Source organism: Lontra canadensis, unplaced genomic scaffold (assembly GCF_010015895.1).
Source record: "Lontra canadensis isolate GAN:19392208 unplaced genomic scaffold, GSC_riverotter_1.0 scaffold76, whole genome shotgun sequence".
Classification (NCBI taxonomy): Eukaryota; Metazoa; Chordata; class Mammalia; order Carnivora; family Mustelidae; genus Lontra; species Lontra canadensis.
In genome coordinates, this window is record NW_022631070.1 from 10,397,213 (window position 1) to 10,416,953 (window position 19,741).

Sequence of the window (19,741 nt, forward strand, 5' to 3'; positions counted from 1 at the left end):
GAGGGCCTGGATAGAGCAAAAGGGTGAGGAAGGAAGAAGGTGCTTTTCCTCCTGCCTATTAAGGTGGCCATCTCATCTCCTCTCCTGACTTGGGACAGGGATCTACACCATCAGCTCCCCTGGCTTTCAAGCCCTTGGACTCGGCCAGGAGCACAGCACCAGCTTTCCTCCTCTCCAGCTTACAGATTTTGGGACCCCACTCCCAGCCTCCACAAACACAGCAGAGCCGTCACAATAAATCTCCACTTGTGGGCAAGCATGCATTCTACTGGTTCTGTTTCTCTGGAGAACCTGGCCTAATCCCGCTCCCTCTCCTTTGGCTGGTCAAGTCACATGGTAGTCCTTCGTGTTTGTTCACCAAATGCTTGTAGTTCTTGTCCCCAACACTGGTAGGACCGCACTTCCCCACTGTCCTAAAACTAGGTTTGGCTACGGGACTAGATTTAGCAAATGGCTTCGGAGTAAAAAAGATCTATGCCAATTCTATTTTGGAAGATTTAGAATCTATGATCTGCTATGCCTTTTTTTTCTTTATGCCATGGGTAATGACAACGTTCCAGATGGTGGCTGTGGTGTCATCCCAGGTCCCAGAATGAGGACCGTGCAGAGCAGAGCTCCCAGCCAGTCTGTGAGGGATGAGTCGGACAAGCAGGAATCACTGTCCTCCTGAGCCACTGAGATGTGGCGGTCACTTGTTACCGCAGCATAACCTAACCAACCCCAACTCTCCCAGAAAATTTAAGGAGATTCTACCTGAGGTAAGACCTGACTGATGAAAAAGAACCAGTCACGCAAAGGGAAAACACATGTTTTAGGCCACAATGGGAAAGCCTGGGAAGGGGAACACAGAAGGGACAGTGTCTGGACTGTGCAGAGTCAAGTAAGCGAAGATCACACCACGCAGGGTCCAAAGGGCAGAGTAACCACCCAGCAAAGACGTCCACACTCCAACAGACAGCCACTGCGAGGGTTTTAAGCGTGAGTACGGCAGGGCTGGCAACAGAAGATTTAAGAAAGTAATCCTTAGATGGCAAAGTAGAGATTTTTTTTATTCTACCCCCTTCTTTAAAAGAAACAAAACCAAACAAACATCTTTGATGAACATGTACTCCACACACACACACACACACACACACAATGGAAAAAGATAGAGGAACTACAAATGTTCTGGCCACATAGAGATCAAATTTACACAGGGGCGTAATGATGAGAAGCAAGCCACCTGCCTTCAAGTCCAGAAGCAGCGGGAACAGGAAGCGGCAGGTGTTGGGGTAATCAGGGATGCCGAGCAAATGGCCTGATGTAACAGACTGGAGGAGAAGCAATTGGACTCGTGCACCTGTTGCGCCATCGGCTGGTCAGATCCTACCCATCCTCATCCCTGAGCAAACAGGGGATATGGGCTCTGAGTACGTGGAACCAGAAAACACAGCCAGTAACAAGAAGGGTGCCGGGGAGATACAGACTGCAAACGGCCGTTTAAATAAAAATCTACTTGATGAATTGTAAATACCCAGCATCTCCTTCCCACAACAAATTTCAGGTCCCTGATCTCAGGCTCAGGCAAGAACCCAAATGAGAACTTTCTGGAGGAATTAAATTACCTCAGAGAAACGACCTCTAGACACTGACGTTTGAGGGAACCTAACAGCCATCTGGCCCCTGATATCCCTACACTACAGCCTTGCACAGTTTCAACGGGCTTTCTGGAGCCTCACCCTTTGACACAGACAGACTGCCAAGGAGCACCAGACACTGGAGAAGAGCTTCTCAGTAAAAGAGAAAAAGGTCATTTCATGCACCCAGAAAAGGGGGTGGGGGACAAAGGACTGAAACAGAAATGCAGAAACAGTAAAGATTTTCAAGTACTCACATCTAAGACGCCGCAGAGCCTGAAAAGGAACTGCATCTCTGAACCCATAAACAGAATACGGTAAACCTGACTAGCGAGAACCTTTTTAAGGATGATAAATGACACATTCCCTTGAAGGAACAGAAAATAAAGTGGAGGTAATGCCCCATAAAGCGGAACAAAAAGACAAGAAACGCAAACCAGGAGGCCGGAGGACAGACTGACAGGCGATCCGCTATCTGAACAACCGGTTTCAGGAAGTGACGCCGGAGAGGCTCGTAGCGCTCGGGCGCAGGCGCGGGGGTCGGTGGGCGCCGGGCACAGGGACAGCGGAGGCCAGGGAGCAGCAGCCCCTCCAGTCCGCCAGCGCTGCGGGGAGAGGCCACACGGTGGGACGCGTCTGCTTTCTCAACCACAAGGTGCAGGCCAGGAAGTGATGGGACGGTGCCTTCTAAATTCCGAGGAAAAATCGTTTCAACACAAATTTCCGTAAGTTCTCAAATGATCACCTAGTGAAGTTGAATTTTTAGTGAGGAGACTTTCCGTCTGCAGAGAACTAATAACCACGAAGACCCGGGAACCCGGTGCCGTCGCCGAACAGCAGTGAACACAGGAAGCAGAGGGGCTCCGGGGACCAAGTGCTGCCCCTACGGCAGACGCCGGCAGTCCACGACAGAGAGCATGAAAGGCTTACGGTGGAACGGGGAGTAGCTCCGACTTCCTAAACACAAAAATCTATACTAGAAGCAATGAACAATACATGTAAACGAATGGATATCCTTGCAGAAACCTTACATAAAATGTTTGCAAGCGGAACCAAACAGCACATTAAATAAATGTAGTTTTCCAGGAATGAGGTGATGGCTCGACATCAGAAAACACATGAACGTAATTAATGTGAGAAGAGCTTAGAAGAACGTGATCACCTCTGAAAACGGGCTCGACAAAGTTTAACATCCATTCCCGCGGAAACACCGACCGAGGGATACTGTACGTACATACACACGCGTGGAGCAGCAAAGCCAGCATTTCTGAATACTTCAGAATTCTCCGCTAAAATAAAGACTTATGGGTCCTCACCACGTCCACTCTTCCTGAGTACTACAGTGAGGTATTTTCCAATGCAGGGACACGGCTGGAACAACCGAAGAAGAGAAATGGGGGGTCAGGGAGGGCAGCACGATCTCTATCTGCTCATGACGCAGACCCTGTGACGATGCATCCAGAAACGTCAAAAGAAATTAATCAAAACTACAACCAAAATACTTTAATAAAAATGGGATAAAAACGTAACATGTAGCAATCAACGCCTTCATATACATGAACAATAAAGTTAAAAGGAATGTAAAAACACATCCCATTTACAGAAACAAAAGACAAAAGAAACGGAAATATCTGACAGAAACCAATATGGTGAGAATTACAAAATGCTCTTGAAAAACATAAATGTATAATTGAATATGGGAAGATCTATCATGTTCTTGGGTAGAAAGGCTCAATATCATCAAAATGCGAATTATTCCTATGTTAATTTATAAACTAACGCAATTTCAATTACAGTTCTCAAAATTATTTTTTCTGGAGCAAGAAAACATTTTTTATAAAACTTCATTAGGAAAAATAAAAAGAAAAACAATGAAAAAGAGCTAACCCTAGCAGGAATACATAATTAATTATCAATAAATATAATTAATACAGAGGGGATACTAGCACAGAGTTTAATGGAAGACAGAGACAGAGATTATGGACAGAGATTAATGGAACAAGATAAAAAAGTTCAGATTCAGTCCCAAGTGCTCACAGAAATCTACCCAAAGGGTAACCCACTCCGTTTTAATAAACCATCTCCTGCCTATCACACTAGCAGAAACAGAAGAGCCTCGCGATATCCTCTGTGTATCTGCAGGGCCGTCACCGCGCTCCTACCCTGCTGCTGGGCGCACAGACGGCGCAGTCTTCTTGTGAGGGCAGGTGGCAGTAACCACCCAAATCACTTCTGCTTTTACATTCATGAATGTTGCGTGTACAAAGCCATTTACCACAGCACCAGCTGCAATGGTGACTGCTGAAACGCAGCCCGGGGCACCGAGTCCAGTGCACGGCAGGTACAAAGAACGGGGGAGCACGTACAAACGCCAGGACGAAGCAGGGTTCGTGCAAACTGGAAGCTTTCGAGCTTCACAGGATACCATCACTAAAGCGAAAAGACAATCCAGAGAAGGGACAAAGTATCTGCAAATCATACATCTGATGAAAGACTTCTATGCGTAACTTACAAAAAAAATTCTTAAATTTGTTAAAAAGACAACCCAACTAACACATGGGCAATCACAGGAACAGTTATCAGGATATGAGGAGACACCTCTCCAAAGACAACCAGGTGAACAGGAAGCACACAAGAGATGCCCAACACCATCCGTCCTCAGGAAAACGCCATCAAAGCCACAGGGAGACGGCGCCTGACACCCCTAAGTAGACTAGACTCCAACAGCGGGACAACAGCGAGTGCCGGCAAAGACAGAGAGGCGGCGCCCTCGTATGTCAAAGGAGGCAGCCGCTTTCAAACTCATTCAGCAGCTTCTCGAAAGAGGGGGAAAGCAGTTGGCATGGGACCCAGCAATTTTCCTCCGCAAATGACAAAGAGAACTGGCGAGGTGCTGGTCGGTCTGAACGTCCAGTCGGGAGACACACAGGTTCTGGGCGTAGAAGGCGCAGCGCTGCGACTACAGTGACCGACTCCGGATTACACACCCGAAAGCTGCTGAGAGGCCAGACCGCCAGCTTCTCACCACACGACGGAAACCGTAATCACGTGAGATGACGGAGCCGTTGGCTGACCCCGCCGCAGGGACGTGCGTGCATCCAACCCACACGTGGTGCACCGTGTACGCAGCATCACGTCGACTCCATGTCCATAAAAAGGAGGGAAGCGCTCACGCGCAGCGGCACAGAGCAGCCTCACCACGCTGCACTCAGGGACAGGGGCAGACACAAAAGGCCACGGGAAACATCCAGGATGGGCCAGTTTGCAGGGGCAGCGCCGGGAGGAGGGACAGAGTGCGGAGGAAGGACAGCACATGGAGGAGGAGGAGGGACAGTGCAGGGAGGAGGGACAGCACCACCCTAAGAATGTGCTAGAAACCAATTAATTGTGCACTTAAAACAAGTCACAGAACCCAAAGGCCATGCCCTCTTACTCAAGTGAGGCGTCGGACACAAAAGCAGAATTACATGAACTGGCAGGCTTCAATAATTAACGTTTTGCCATATATTTTAAATCTAGGGGCGCCTGGGTGGCTCAGTGGGTTAAGCCTCTGCCTTCGGCTCAGGTTATGGTCTCAGGGACCTGGGATGGAGCCCCACATCGGGCGCTCTGCTCAGCGGGGAGCCTGCTTCCTCCTCTCTCTCTGCCTGCCTCTCTGCGGACTTGTGATCTGTCAAATATGTAAATAAATAATCCTTTTAAAGAAAAAAATCTAAATTATTTCCCTGCAGTTCCCGAAGCCTAGTAGCAAACATTCAATACTGTACACAGCAGCTTATCCTCTTCTCCCCCTAAGATCTGATTTGTCAGAGAGAGAGCATAAGCGGGGGGTGCTGACTCCCCACTGAGCAAGGAGCCTGACAGGGGTCTCAATCCCCGGACCCTGGGGTCATGACCTGAGCAGAAGGCAGATGCTTAACTGACTGAGCCCCCCAGGCATTCCCATAGTAGGTAATGCTTAACAGAAAATAACAGTAAGTATAAATTATAAAATTCAGTTTAAAAAAACTTAACTCTATAATATCCTCCTGTCCTCTGCCAGGAAAAAGTATCAAAGATTACATCCTGCCAAGTTTCAAGTATCAAAGAAAAGATCTGTGCCTACATAACTTAAAATATTGATACAAAGGTATTTTTTGTTTGTATTCTTAATTTGACTCAAACTTCCTTGTGCTTTTACTAATAAGGACTCTGAATCACATCATGGAAATTTATGAAAATGCAGAATTATATCAAAGCTCTCAAAGGAATATGAGCTACTCGTCTGCCTCCAAATTTATGGTTTTCACACTACCTAAAGGTGAGTGCACTATGGTGTTTTTTTTTTTTTTTAAGTAAGGGCCTTTAAGCTACAGTATGCATATGTCTGATTACCAGATTTATGTTAAGAAATTAATCATATGACAATGAAAAAAGCTTTTGGAAAAGTTACTGTAACAGGACTTAACATAAGTAAAAAAAAAAAAATGCTAACAAACAATACTTAGTTTATCCTTATTTAAGAACAAGACACTAAGAATTGTTGAACCCTTACCTTTGGTACCTGAAACTAATATGACATTGTGTGTTAACTACACTGGAACCTAAAAACTTTTAAAAATTTAAAGATGTGTAAGTCTTCCAAGTAATTTTTTTAAGCATTAAAATTTCCTTAAAGCAAGCTGACACACAGTTCCTGCTTCAACCGAGCAGAGAGAGCACACACACGCATTCCCCTGATGATCCAGGGCCGTTGTGTCTCACATGAACACCTGCCTGTCCTGCCCCGGCGATCCCAACCTTGGACCCTCTCACGCACCAGATGTCTGTGCTGTGGGGGCTGTGAGGAGAGTCGGGCACTGGGCCCTCCTGTCTGCAGATGCTGCCACAGGTCCTGCGGGGAGCAAACGTACTTTACACACCAGTCATGCACCTTAAATGTATGGACTTGACTTCCGTAACTGTCCCCTTACTGTTCACCTGTCACCGACACTCACCTCTTTCAGTAGGCATGTTTCTCAAGATTCCCTTTCCCTTTAAAAAAACTTTTAAATGTCCACCCATCAAATATCAGACCAGCACCCCGGTGGCGCCCTCTCAGGGTGCGGTGTAGGAGCACAGGAGCTCTTCTCTGAATGAAGGGTGGGGTTTTTATGTCCCGGCTGCCACAAGGGTGAATTAGCCTTTTTAGATTCTTTGGTCTTCTTAAAGGCATATCTGTGCCCAACGTGGGACTCAAACTCACAGTCCTGAGATCAAGAGTCGCACACTCCAGCCAGCCAGGTGCCCTGGTCTTGTTCACGTTCAACCAAAACCAAAAGTGCAAACACTGTATCCTGTCTTAATCGGCTTAAGACTGCCAAGGAGGCCAAACATGTTTTCAAGTTTTTTTTGTTTAACGTGTTACCCTTCTATACACAAGTGCTGCTCTGTGTTCTCTATTTTTAAAGTCAGAAAACTATAGGGGAAAAGCGTCCAATTAACAGACGTCAAAATAAGAGCAATTTTCTCATATCTCATGCGTAGCTGTGAAGTTTCGGATGAAATAAAAGATACAAACACGAAAATCAGCACGGATTCTCATTATTTGCAGATCGCACGTTTGTGAATTCACCTGCTTGCTAAAATCCAGGCCATCACTCAGGACAGTACACCGCCCCAGCTGCGTCCCAGCTGCAGGGGAACCTCGGGCTGCCTCTCTTCCCACTCAGACTGTCAACAGTGTCCTTTCTGCAGGAGATTTACTGCCACATTTTTTGCATTTCTGTGCTGTGTGCTGGTGATCTCCTGGTGTGAACGGGACCAGCGCAATGCTGTGGCTGCCTCTCGGGTGTCAAGCAGGGTTCGTTCAGGCGCTGGGTTTTGGTTACCGGGGTGTCACCCAGGACCAGGGAGAAGATGCAGCCATCTGTGCCTGAAGCCAGTCTGGAAAGTGCTAAAGGAACACCTACAGCCCACAGAAGATGGAAATGCAGCAACATTCGTGGACCCAGGAGAGGATAACAGATCAAAAAGTGTAATGGACAGCTCCGTTCTGAGGCTGCCAGCCAGTGCGGTCTACAGTCCCAGCACCTGCAGTCGGGACAACAGTAAATCCTCCTCAGCCAGTGCTGGCTGGCTGGTGGGTTTCAAAAAGGGACACGCAGCCATAAAAGGTTAAATTTGCAGGCAATTTTATGCAATAAAAGGGTTATGGAAAACACATTTTCAACATTGAGACTGGCTTTTTTACAAAGATTTTAGCTAATGGCCCTGTAGCATGGAAATGGCATTTTGGGTCACTAAGATGTGACCAGAGGGCTGGCAGGAACATAAGCCTGTATTTCCCCCAGAGGCAAAGGGCCCCGTTTGGGGAATTCAGTGTTTGCGGTGACCAGACAGCACAGGACTATGGTGAAGAGAAATAATCAACTGTAATAAAATGTCATCTTTACTTTTTAAATGCTTTAGTCATTTTTATGACTTTGTAACGCAAACACTGAAGGCTGGATCTGAAGAAAAGCAAAGCTTCCACTGTATCTACAGTCAGACAGGCCCAGCGTGGAGAGGTCACCAGGCAGAAGGCACACTGCTCTGCCACGGCGTGCTCCTCTCAGGATCTCCAGCACAGCCGGTAAAATGACATGATCATGGTCTTTCAGGAACTTAAAAATCTACGAAATGGGGTACACGATGTTTGTGCTGGAAATCACCGCAAAGTGGCCACTCATTTATTACACGGTGACATACCAGCCCATGCGAAGTCCACCAGAAGGGTTAATTTCTTGCATTTCTTTGAAAGAGGAATTGGTCATAATTTGCAGATTGTATCCTGGCAAACGTTAAGCTTGAATAAGGACAAATAAGCATTCTGTCTTCAGAACCAACGTAAGTAGGTGTGAGCACCATGATGAGGACATCTGACCTCCAAGAAGGACTGCATAACACACAGTCCCCACTTGTTTCTTATACAGTCTTCGATGAACAGATGTGATATATGCATCCGCGCTTGCACGACCTTTGAAAACGTATTAAATATTCGTTGACACAGTGAAGACAATGTGATACCTTCCCCAACTTCCACTGCAAAGTGTACGGCAACAGCAGACACTGACGAAGTCTGCCAATAAATCTGGCACCTTCTACAGCTAAACTGCCAAATTCCTGTTATTTTAATACAATATCTGTTTCTAAAGTACTTCAAGTTTTAATTTGGTTAAAATGTGTTTCCTGGGGTGCCTGGGTGGCTCAGTGGGTTAAACCCTCTGCCTTCGGCTCAGGTCATGATCCTGGGGTCCTGGGATCGAGCCCCGCATCAGGCTCTCTGCTCAGCGGGGAGCCTGCTTCCTCCTCTCTCTTTGCCTGCCTCTCTGCCCACTTGTGATCTGTCAAATAAATAAATAAAATCTTTTTTTAAAAAATAAATAAATAAAAATAAAATGTATTTCCTGTAATCTCGAGAGAACAGTAGGAGAAGGTTTGGTCTCGTTTCACATTTCACCTCCATGTGTGGTGACCGCCTAGGCTGCTGTGTTAAGAAGAATTCTGAGGAGATGGGGAGTGCAGGTATGTCTGCAGATCCCAGGTACTGACTCCCCGCACAGGCCCGCTCTCGCCCAGGCAAGTCAGTCATTCTGGAAAGTAGAAGATGAGTTGACGTGAGAAATCAAGTAGGATCTGGGGCCCACATGAGTGTGCGGCACCTACATCGCGCAGGCAACGAAGCCAGAAAGCAGGGTTCTCTCGCCTTCCCTAGCGACCACACGGGGATTTCACTTAGGGCTCCCAGGCCAAGGAACCTGGAAGATGACCCCAGGGTAGAGCTTCAATAATAAGCAATACAAGAACTAGCAGAGGCCAAAACAGCTAAACGGAGGAGACAGATCACCGAGGGTCGGCAGTAAGGTGCAGAAGATGAAACTCGGGAGAGAACAAAAATGCCCAGAAACAGTACATTCTGAGCTGACGTCAGCACCTGGAGGTGGATGGGGAGGGAAAGGTGGATGCCCAAGCAAACGTTAAAGTGTTATTAATACAACCAGTACTACTTGCACATTAAAAAATAGATCACTAGGGTGCCTGGGTGGCTCAGTGGGTTAAGCGTCTGCTTTGGGCTCAGGTCAGGACCTGGAGTCCTGGGACTGAGTCCCACATCGGGCTCCCAGCTCCATGGGGAGTCTGCTTCTCCCTCTGACCTGCTCTCTCATTCTGTCTCTCTCTCTCTTTCAAATAAATAAATAAAATCTTAAAAAAATAAAATAAATCACTATTGAAAGGGTCAACAGAATTACTGGCTGAAGTAAGTTTTACACTGGGGACAGCAGGAGAGGAGAGCAGACTCCAGAAGAGCCCAAGTGAGAGCCAGGGTGATCAGAATCCCCAGCAGGAAGAGGGGAAGGAGGACGGCTCCCAGCTACCTCCACTCACTGCTCAATAAGGGTCCAGGCCACGGCACAGGGAAGAGGCCCTGAGCAGAGCCAGTGGCCACCCAGCCTCAGGAGGCCAGCATTCATGTCAGCATTTCATTTGGCAGAATTCAAACTTCTCTCCACGGCTCCCTGTAAGTCAAACTTCCTGTGACCCTATTATCTCCAGTACTGAGACTCATTCTAGGAAATGGCACCTCGACTTATGAACAAATACCACCTCCTACTGCTGACGCCCACCCACCGTTTCCCATGCTGCCCTTCAAGGTGAACTTCCCAAGAACACTCCATGTAGGGGCACTTGGTGGGGAGGGGGCTCAGTCCGTGAAGCGTCTGCCTTCAGCTCAGGTCACGATCCCAGGGCCTGGGGGCTCCACACTCAGCAGGAGTCTGCTTCTTCCTCTCCCGCTGCCCCCTCCCCTACTCATGCTCTAATAAATAGAATCTTAAAAAAAAAAAAAAAAAAAAAAAAAAAAAGCCACTCCATTTAAAATGCAATTTAAACAGCGGCCAGTACTACAACTTTTGAATGTATCTAATAATCTAAAACCGAGACTACTGTGTACAGGTTAGAAAATGTGAGGACACAGTGTAAAAGCTGTGTTTGTCACATGAGGTACAAGTAGAAAAAGCCAGAGGACTGACAGCAGCAGGAGACACAGTGTGGACGGGGCTGTGCCCGCACCGGCAACCAGCACGGGCGGAGGCTGCCCCAGCCACTGCCTCTCCTTTCAAGCCCGCATGCTACACATCCTGGCTTCTGCGGAACCACCACCGGGAGAAGGCCCAGCTTGAAACTGGACTAGTGGTTGCTCAACTTAAGTCATCCGAAAGTAACAGAGACTGAACGCTGCACTCAGTAACCCTCAGAAAATAAAATTTAGGGGCGCCTGCGTGGCTCAGTGGGTTAAAGCCTCTGCCTTCGGCTCAGGTCATGATCTCAGGGTCCTGGGATCGAGCCCCGCATCGGGCTCTCTGCTCGGCAAGGAGCCTGCTTCCTCCTCTTTCTCTGCCTGCCTCTCTGCCTACTTGTGATCTCTGTCCAATAAATAAATAAATAAATAATCTTAAAAAAAAAAAAAAAAGAAAGAGAAGAAAATTTAACTTCCTAATGATTCGAACTGAAGTTTCTTATCTGAAACAATCCAACATGATACACATCACAAGCAGAGGCTTCCTAAGACTATGTGTATCTAGAATTTAGGTGCGCAGAAGAGTAAAAGAAGGCATTTCAAAACAAAAGACAACAGGTATTTTTATGTTATATATTAAATGTGATTTTTTTTAAACATAAGAAATGTTAAATTACGAGTCCAAAAGAAAGAGGTGCCTGGGGGGGCTCCAGTCAGTTCACCGTCCAACTCTTGATCCCGGCTCCGGTCACGGTCCCCGGGTCCTGGGACCAAGCCAGCATCAGGCTCCCAGCTCAGCGCAGAGTCTACTTTAGTACTCTCTGCCCCTCCTACTCATGCTATCTCTCTCTAAAATAAAAAAATCTTAAAAAAAAAAAAGTACAAGAGAAATGAATCACCTTGAAATTTAGATCCTCCGTAATCTAGAAAGACAACACCTCTGATGATTAGTAAAATGCCTGAAAAATCTTTCAAATGCAGTATCAACGGAAATCCCAAATAAATTAATCTCAGTTGTTCCTACTGCAAGGACTGAGCAGTGAAAGTAGATGCGCTGCACGTCAAAACCAACCGCTGAGTCAGGACTTGTTCCCCCAGATGCCATTTCTCAGGTGCAGCTCAGAGACGGAAAAACCGCCAACAGGCAGATAAATCAAGAAATCTACAAGAAGCCTGAGAACTTCATAATACGTTTTAAGATGAGATAGTTTCCCCACCCAGAGCCTTCTCCATGTTTACCCTCCATTAAAAGACTTCTTAAAAATCTTGCCACAACTATTAAGTTAGAAAACCGTACTTAGTACCCCACCCCAACATCCCTTCTGAGGAGCAGCAGGGGTCTGGGTCCGCGCGCGCTACAACTCACTTCATCCTCTCTCTCCACCGTACGCCACTCACATTCACATTCGTTTATTTTAGGGAACAGGAAACACCTACTGAACTCTGAAGCCTCAGCACCCAGAGCTACTTTCAAGAAATCAGCTACTTCCACCCAAGCTGAACTTACTCAGCAAAAAGAATGCTAAAAGCTTCCTCAAGACAATGCCCTCCCCTAATACAGCAAGAACACTCCAGGGCTGGACTTCATCCTGAAAATGCTCCCCTTTCTCTTGTATACCTGAGGATCAAGATGAAGACCATAGGTTCCCCAACACCTGTGCCAAGTTACCTTCACTGCGGGCTGCCCAGAGTAGCCGGAGGACAAAGAGCCGACCACCAACGCTTGCTGCCCTTAGATCACGAGCTGCTGTTACAAGTGAAACGACAGCGGGAACTGGGCATTTGGACGTTCTGACTAGGAGACACCTAGTACTCCTTTCTTCCCACCTCCTACTTCTTGCAAGGAGAGCAGACATAGTTACATTCTTTTACCATTCTGTGCTCTCGCAGGATTATAAACGTACACTGGAGGATGAAGATACATTAGTACAAAGACCCGGTAGCTGGTGGGTTTGAGGGAAACAGCAGCCAAGTAAAATACAGGCGTGTTAGCCATGCACCTGAACTCAAAACCCACTTGATCAGGTATTTATTCTGTGTGACCTCCCGCACTGCTAACTGAACCCTCTGGTCCATGGTCTTGTAAACTATAGGATACTTACAACTGTTGTAACAACGTAACTCATCACATAACCTTACCGCAGTAATAGTCCCCTCATGGGGCTGATGCAAAAATTAAAGCAAGAACACAACTGCCTGGTAGAGCAGGTGCTCACTAAGTGACCCCCCCCCCTTTTCTTAAGATTTTACTTTTTTGAGAGACAGAGAGCTCACACGCGCGTATGAGCACACACAAGCAGGGGGAAGGGCTGAGGGAGAGAGTCCCCACCGAGCAGAGAGCCTGAGGCGGGACTTGATCCCAGGACCCGAGACCATGACCTAAGACAAAGGCAGACGTTTAACCCACTGAGCTACCCAGGCGTCCCACTAAGTGACCCTTTTTTAAAAAAAATTGTACTGCCACAAACAAGAGGTTTACAAAGAAACCCAGCTTTCTGGAACTGCATCTCAGGCAAGCTTCTCAAGGGACCTAATATGGATACACAGCCAAGTTAAAATGTACTTATGACAGATTCTCTTCCAATAAATGACAGTATCTTCCTGATTTTAAAAAACTTAGCATTTTTTATTACCAACTGTGAGAATTAGTATTAGGAGACAAGCTCTCAACATATCTGTTAAAAATTTTGTACATATATTTCTTCTGTGTTTACACAATAAATGCCTAAGTAGGGAAGAAGATTCTTCCCTCTTTATATTTTAGATTTGCTTAACATATAAGTGAAACTGGAGAACGTATTAAAAATCTTAAGTGGGTCTACATGTCACTTAAACGTTTAGATAACATCCGGAGAACATAAAAAATTATTAATCACAACAAAGTTGTTTTTAGTGGTAAGCGTAATAAAATCACAAAGTTACAAATCAGAATAAATTTGTAATCAGTGTTAAGGGGTGTCTGGGTGACTTAGCCAGTTAAGAGTCTGACCTGATTTCAGCTCAGGTCATGATCTCAGGGTCCTGAGATCTACCCCTCCCACCCCCGTGCTGAGCGGGGAGTCTGCCTGTCTCTTGATCCCTCTCGCCCACTGCCCTTCCTTCCCACTGTGCTCTTTCTCTCTCTAAAATGAACAGATCTTAAAAAAGAAAAAAAATCAGGTTAAACCCTCAAAAGTATTCGTAATTTAAATGCACTATACTGTAACTCACATGCACTGTCCCACAGCACTTACACACTTTCTTCTGCCACACTCCCCTTGCTTCAGTAACTGTTACCTGGCAAGTGTCTAGTACACAGTAGTTTCCATAAATAACAATGTTTAATGAATGAACTCAAGGTATTAAAACATATTGTACCTATTAAAAGAAAACACAATACTTTAAGGTAATCTTATGAATCAGTAATTACGGAGTAATGAATGACAAAAGCATTTATTTAAAACAAAACTAGTTAATCTAATATAAATATTACTCAGTTTCCAAAATAAATAAAACACCACACAAGTTTTCATCAATACACATCTTTCCAACATAACGGGATCTGCTAATCAGACTTCTCTCATCTGAACAGACAAGCCATATGATGTCTTTAAAATGTGGATTTAACAGTATTCCATTAATTTAACCTCATGTAAAGTTAGGCAAATATTTAGCCTTTTAGCTATTAAATAGAAAATATTATTAAAAAGTACAATGAAAGATTAGTTAAATGTCTAAATATTTCCTAGTTCCACAAAGATATTTACTTCAATTTTACAAATCTAAGTATCTATATCTAACAATTTCCTAAATGTCCTTACCAATAAATAATGAACTACACAAAATTTTTTTAATGTCCAATATACAGACTATTTGCCCTTGTCAATGACTTGGCACATTAAGTATTATACAGCATTTTCACAATAAAACTAAGTAACTTCTTAAGAATTTTCTGAGTAGAAAATCATTAACAGGCACACATACATGCAATGAGGTTTTCCCTTAAGGCAGTACAAGATGTCTAAAATACTATAGCTAAGGGCCCCTGGGTGGCTTAGTGAGTTGAGCCTCTGCCTTTGGCTCAGGTCATGATCTCAGGGTCCTGGGATCGAGTCCCGCATCGGGCTCTCTGTTCGGTGGGGAGTCTGCTCTGCCCTCTCTCTCTCCGCCTGCCTCTCTGCCTATTTGTGATCTGTCAAATAAATAAATAATATCTTAAAAAATAATACTATAGCTAAGACTTGATTATTTAAAAAAAAAAAAAAACTCTTGGATATTTAGACTTATTTTTATCTCCATCCCATTAAATTTTGTTTCTATCACTTTACTTCCTGTCAGAGGAATCCTCAAACTTTTAGGTTCTACAGAGCAAGTTCTATCACAAAGCTACTAGCTGGTCCACTTCGCAGAGTGTGTGTCTGGATGGGGGTGTGCGGGGAGGGGGTGGGGCCTTCCACAACTAAAAGGAAGAATGCTGTGCTCTTATGGTCACGCGCAGGGTTCCTGACAGTGCAACAGCATATGTGAAGAACTTTGCACAATGGCGAAGAGTTGGTGAACATACACTATTGGTACACAGCATCATGGTACTCATTTATGTTATTAATTCCTGAATACCAAAACATTTCAAAAAACCAAGACCAAAGGACAGACCACTGAAGAAACAGAGAACTTTCAGATCACTACCAATCTCCACATCATCACTGCACCGGAGCAGATTTAAGTCGTTCTGAAATTTTAACAATGCCACTGCAAAAAAGTAACTCAAAGTTGTTGTGCAAGAAATACAGGTAGAAATTAAACTCAAACCCATTATTTTTTGTCAAAATTCCTAGAAAAAATATTGGTGAGGGATTATGAATTCCACAATGATCAAAATAAGGGGACAAGCAGTGATTCCTTTTTCAGAAAGTCTTCCTGCTTTAAGTAAATACAAAACATATAATTTGATGACAAGGTGGGAAAAGAGAAGATTCGCTGATAACCAATGGTAAACTAAGAACTCTTACACTACGTGCTTCAGTTACCCAGACTCTTGATCAAGATACCGAAGTCATGACAGGTGGGTGCTGGGCACCGGGGGAGGGAGGAAGGGAGGGGGTGTTACACAAGTATGGAGTTTAAGTCTTACAAAATGAAAAGAGCTCTGGAGACGGATGGTGATGATCTCTGCACAGCAGTATGAATTTATTTAATACCACAAGACAATACATTTTAGAATTAAAACTGTAAATTTTGTTACATGTATCTTACCCATAAAGAGAATAAAAGCAAAAAAAAGTAATGACAAAAAGATCCTTAAAAACTGCTTCAAGTAAAGGAGTCTGGAGGAATATAACAAATGCTCATTTTCTAACTCTGGGAGAACTAAGGTGAACACACGGAGGGATTCAGAGGTAATGCTCCAACGCACACAAATTAGTAACCAACGCACACATAAGCATTCCACGCTGCAATTTCAGAGGGCCACTCCTTTCCACACACGTTTCAATTATCAACCCAAATGAATCGGATTCACCTGAACTGAATTAGTCTAGTGCATCCACAGCCCTATGAAGTTGGTACAGTTACTGTTCTTGTTTTCCAGATAGGGAAACGGACACCAGGCATGGGGAGTTTAAGTAATCTGTCCGCAGTGCCTCTGCTAGTAAATGACAGAGGAGAGATTCCGGACCTAAGCCATCAGTCTTCAAAGTCATTTTGCTATATGCTACCTCTCTAATCTAAATGACAAAAAAAAAAATCTAATCACCCTGTTTAAAAAAAGTCAGTGTTAAGTGCAAGTTAAGGTTTCCAAACAGTGAAAAGTTTTTAACTACCATAAGGTAAAGTCTGACACTTTACTCAATTTTCCCCCCAGATACGACCTCTTTGCTTAAATGATGTCTCCCATTAAAATTCAATTGAAGGATGGTAAAGGTAGGTAAAGAAAACAGGACAACCAGAGGTTTACCTCTTGAACCATTATTAGGACAGCAAGTGATACCTCTAACACAAATGTTAAAATTCTTCATTTTGATTCATGTCTCAAGCATGCCAAAGGGTATCAGTGTCCCTATTACACACTATTTTGAACCACCCCTAAAGGAAAAGGGGTAGAATTACAAAAGGGTTAGAGTTTACATAAACACGTGTCAATTCAAGGAAACATCCAAGCAAAAGGACATCCAAAGCCCTGACATAACCATGTCCCAGGAATACTCAGGGTGAGCTCCAGAGCGAACATTAACATGTCCAGTGATGTTTCTTTGTAAAGCAACTACATATGTGTGTATTTAAACACCTTATAACCGGTAACTGCAAAAATGAATTGCCCACTTTACAGAATGTAAAAGGGAGACTCAGTTTTCACCTGCACAACATCTACGGGCAAAAGCACCATGTAAAAGACAGAGATCCTGTTAACCGCAGGTAGAGCTTTTAAGCAAGGAAAAAAACCCGTATTCATTCTGTCATAATCACATCCCACGTCTTCTGGTCTTTGATTCTCTAGCCTAGCCATCTTATAAAGAGTCTCCCAAAATAATCCCTGTAACCTGCGGCAGTCAGCCAAAGACGCGGACAGTAACACACCTGAACACAAATTCATAGTCCAGCTCCTTACTGTACAAATGAGAACTCAGAAAAATCACAAAGGTGACCTTGCTTACCAAAAAGCATTCAAACTTTTTAAAGCACCACCAAGACTATCTCCCTGCTAACTTCCAACCGTGCATTAGAACCGAGGACCCCCCCAACCTGAAAAGGTTCCGCATCCCACAATCAGTAAGCCGCAACTACTCCGTTTCTCACCTGAAACGAAAACAAGTTACCGTTTCACTTTCTGCCTTTCAACACACCGTTTCCCAGCAGGCTCACAGGGGGATGCTGGGCACCCGAGCACCCAGGACCCAAACGTCGGGGAGCCCGATGTCCGCTCCAGCCCGCAGGCGGCCGCCCCCGCACAGGCCACCTGGCACCTGCGCGGCGCCCCCGGACCCCAGCCGCGCCCCGGGCCCCGCGCGCATCTCCAGCGGCCCGCAGCGGGCCCGCACCCCGGCGCCAGCGGCCGTGCACGTGGAAGCTGGGGGCCCGGGCCTGCCCAGGAGCCCCGCGTCCCCTGCCCCGCCGCTCCGCCCCGCACCGCGCGCCGAGGCCCCGCGAGGACCTGTTGAGGAGGCGCAGGCCGCGCCGCCGCCGAGCCCGGCCCCAGGGGACGCGCAACGGGCCCCGCCTGGGTGCCCGCGGACCGCCCTGCCCGGCCGCGGCCGCCGCCCTCACACAGCGAGCCACGCCGGCGCCCGCGCCCCCGCCCTCCCCCACTCACAGGGCCGCGTTTCGGCGGACCCCGACCCGCGGGCCCCAGGCCTGGCCGCGCGGGAAGGGCCGGCCCGGCGGGCGGCGCTCACGCGACTCCCCGGCTTCCGGCCCGAGCAGGCCCCGCGCGGTCCTCGTCCTCCGCCGCCGCCGCCTCCGGCCCGCCCCTCACGGGCCCGCCGCGGGCGAGGGGGAGCGGGCGGGACCCCCGCAGGCCCCGCCGCCCCCGCGCGCCTACACAAAGCCCGGCGGGCCGCGCGGGGCGGCCGGCGGGAGGGCTGGCGGCGAGCGCACCGCGCCGGGGGCCGGAGACGCTGCAGCCGGTTCGGGCTCCACAAAGCGACGGCGCCGCCGTTCGGACGCCCCCGCCCGCGCCCCGCGCCCGCCGCGGCCGAGTCTCCCACCATTATGCTCCGGTCCTCGCCGCCGCCGCCGCCGCCGCCGCGCCCGGCCCTCCCCCTCCGCGCCCGGCCCCGCCGCCGCGCCGCCTCCTTCCCGCCGCCGCCGCCGCCGCCCGGGCCCAGGCCTGCGGGGCGCGCGGGGGGAGGGTGCTCCCCGCCTCCCGGCCTCCGCGCCGCCTCCCCGCCTCCCGGCCCCCTCCGCGGGCTCCCCGGCGGCTCCCCCGCGGGCCCGGCCTCCGCCCCGGCTCCCCGCCCGCCCGGCCCGGCCCCCGCCCGGACGCCCCGGCTCCCCGCCGCCCGCCCCGGCTCGGCGCTTCAGGGGCGCCATGTTGACAACCGTCTGCCGCCGAGACCCGCGCGCGCCCGGCCGGGAGGGAGGGAAGGCGGTGGCCCCGCGGGCCGGCGGGGGCGCGGGAGGCCGGGCGCCGCCCGCACTTACGGGGTCTCGGCGCCGCGCGGCAGGCCCGGGGGCCGGGGCGGGAAGTTGGGCCGCCGTCGCCGCCGCCGGGGAAAGTTTGCGTCCTGCGAGGCCGCTCACATGGCGGTGTGTGCGCGGGGCGGCCGCTCGCCCGGCCCGGCCTCCTGCACCTCCGCCCGCCCCCGGACTTTATTGTGTGGCCGGGTCGGCGGCGCCACGGGCGCGGGGTGCGGGCCGCGGGCTCCGGCTCCCTCCCGGCCGGGCCGGCGCCGCGCACGCCCACACCCACCTTCCCTCTGTCCTGTCCTCTGCGCCCGACTCCGAATTGGCCTCCGCATGTTCCTACAGCCGCACACATGCACTCGATAGCGGCACACACGTGAAGGCTACGTACGTGCGGGCACGCGGGAGCCGGGAGCCGAGCGCACAAAGCTCCCGGCGCTCGCAGCATCGTCGGGCTCGGACCTGCGGGGCCGGCGGCGATGCGGGCCCACGTCCGCTCCGGGTGGGCCGGGCCCCGCGCCGCCGTGCGCCCGCCGAGCTGCCGCGCCCGGGCGGCCGTCAGGGTGTGGGTGAGCAAAACCGGTAACCGGCTTGGGAGGTCTCGTTACTGCGACTCAGAAAGAACTGCAGGGAGGCGCCAGGTTCCCCGGCTCATGCACGCACACACGGGACCGCCAGGATTACAGGACCGCCCCGGATCCGTTGGGCAGAAACGGCACAAATCTGTGCAAGGAGAAGCAGCTTCTCTTGTTGTCGTTGGTAGTTGTGCATCTAGCGAGAGAAGATTCCAACGTATGGTTTACTAAGTCTCAGAGATAAGCGGACGGGTATGGACAGATGTCACGTATTTTCCCTGATGACCTTTCTCCACTGGGAGTTCGGAAGGAAGACAAGTCAACCCAAATTTCTCCTTGGGCATATGCACCTGAAAATCACTAGGAAGAGACCGAGCAGGAAATTTTGGGATTCCAATCCAACTCCTCAATCTTCTTTTCATCGCTGCTCTGTAAGA

General features: G+C 48.5%; 1 protein-coding gene across 2 annotated transcripts in view; it reads right to left on the bottom strand.

Moving 5' to 3' along the window:
* The window catches only part of ZMYND11 (zinc finger MYND-type containing 11), a 119,302-nt gene extending 100,071 nt beyond the window's left edge, over positions 1-19,231 (bottom strand). Inside the window, exon 1 of one of the 2 annotated variants that reach the window (XM_032881697.1) lies at positions 19,121-19,231. The gene's annotated coding sequence lies outside the window, so the exon portion shown is untranslated. Of the gene's footprint in view, positions 1-18,747; positions 18,801-19,120 lie in introns of those variants that run through there. The other variant, XM_032881696.1, reaches the window with a different exon arrangement.
* Positions 19,232-19,741: the final 510 nt, after the last annotated feature.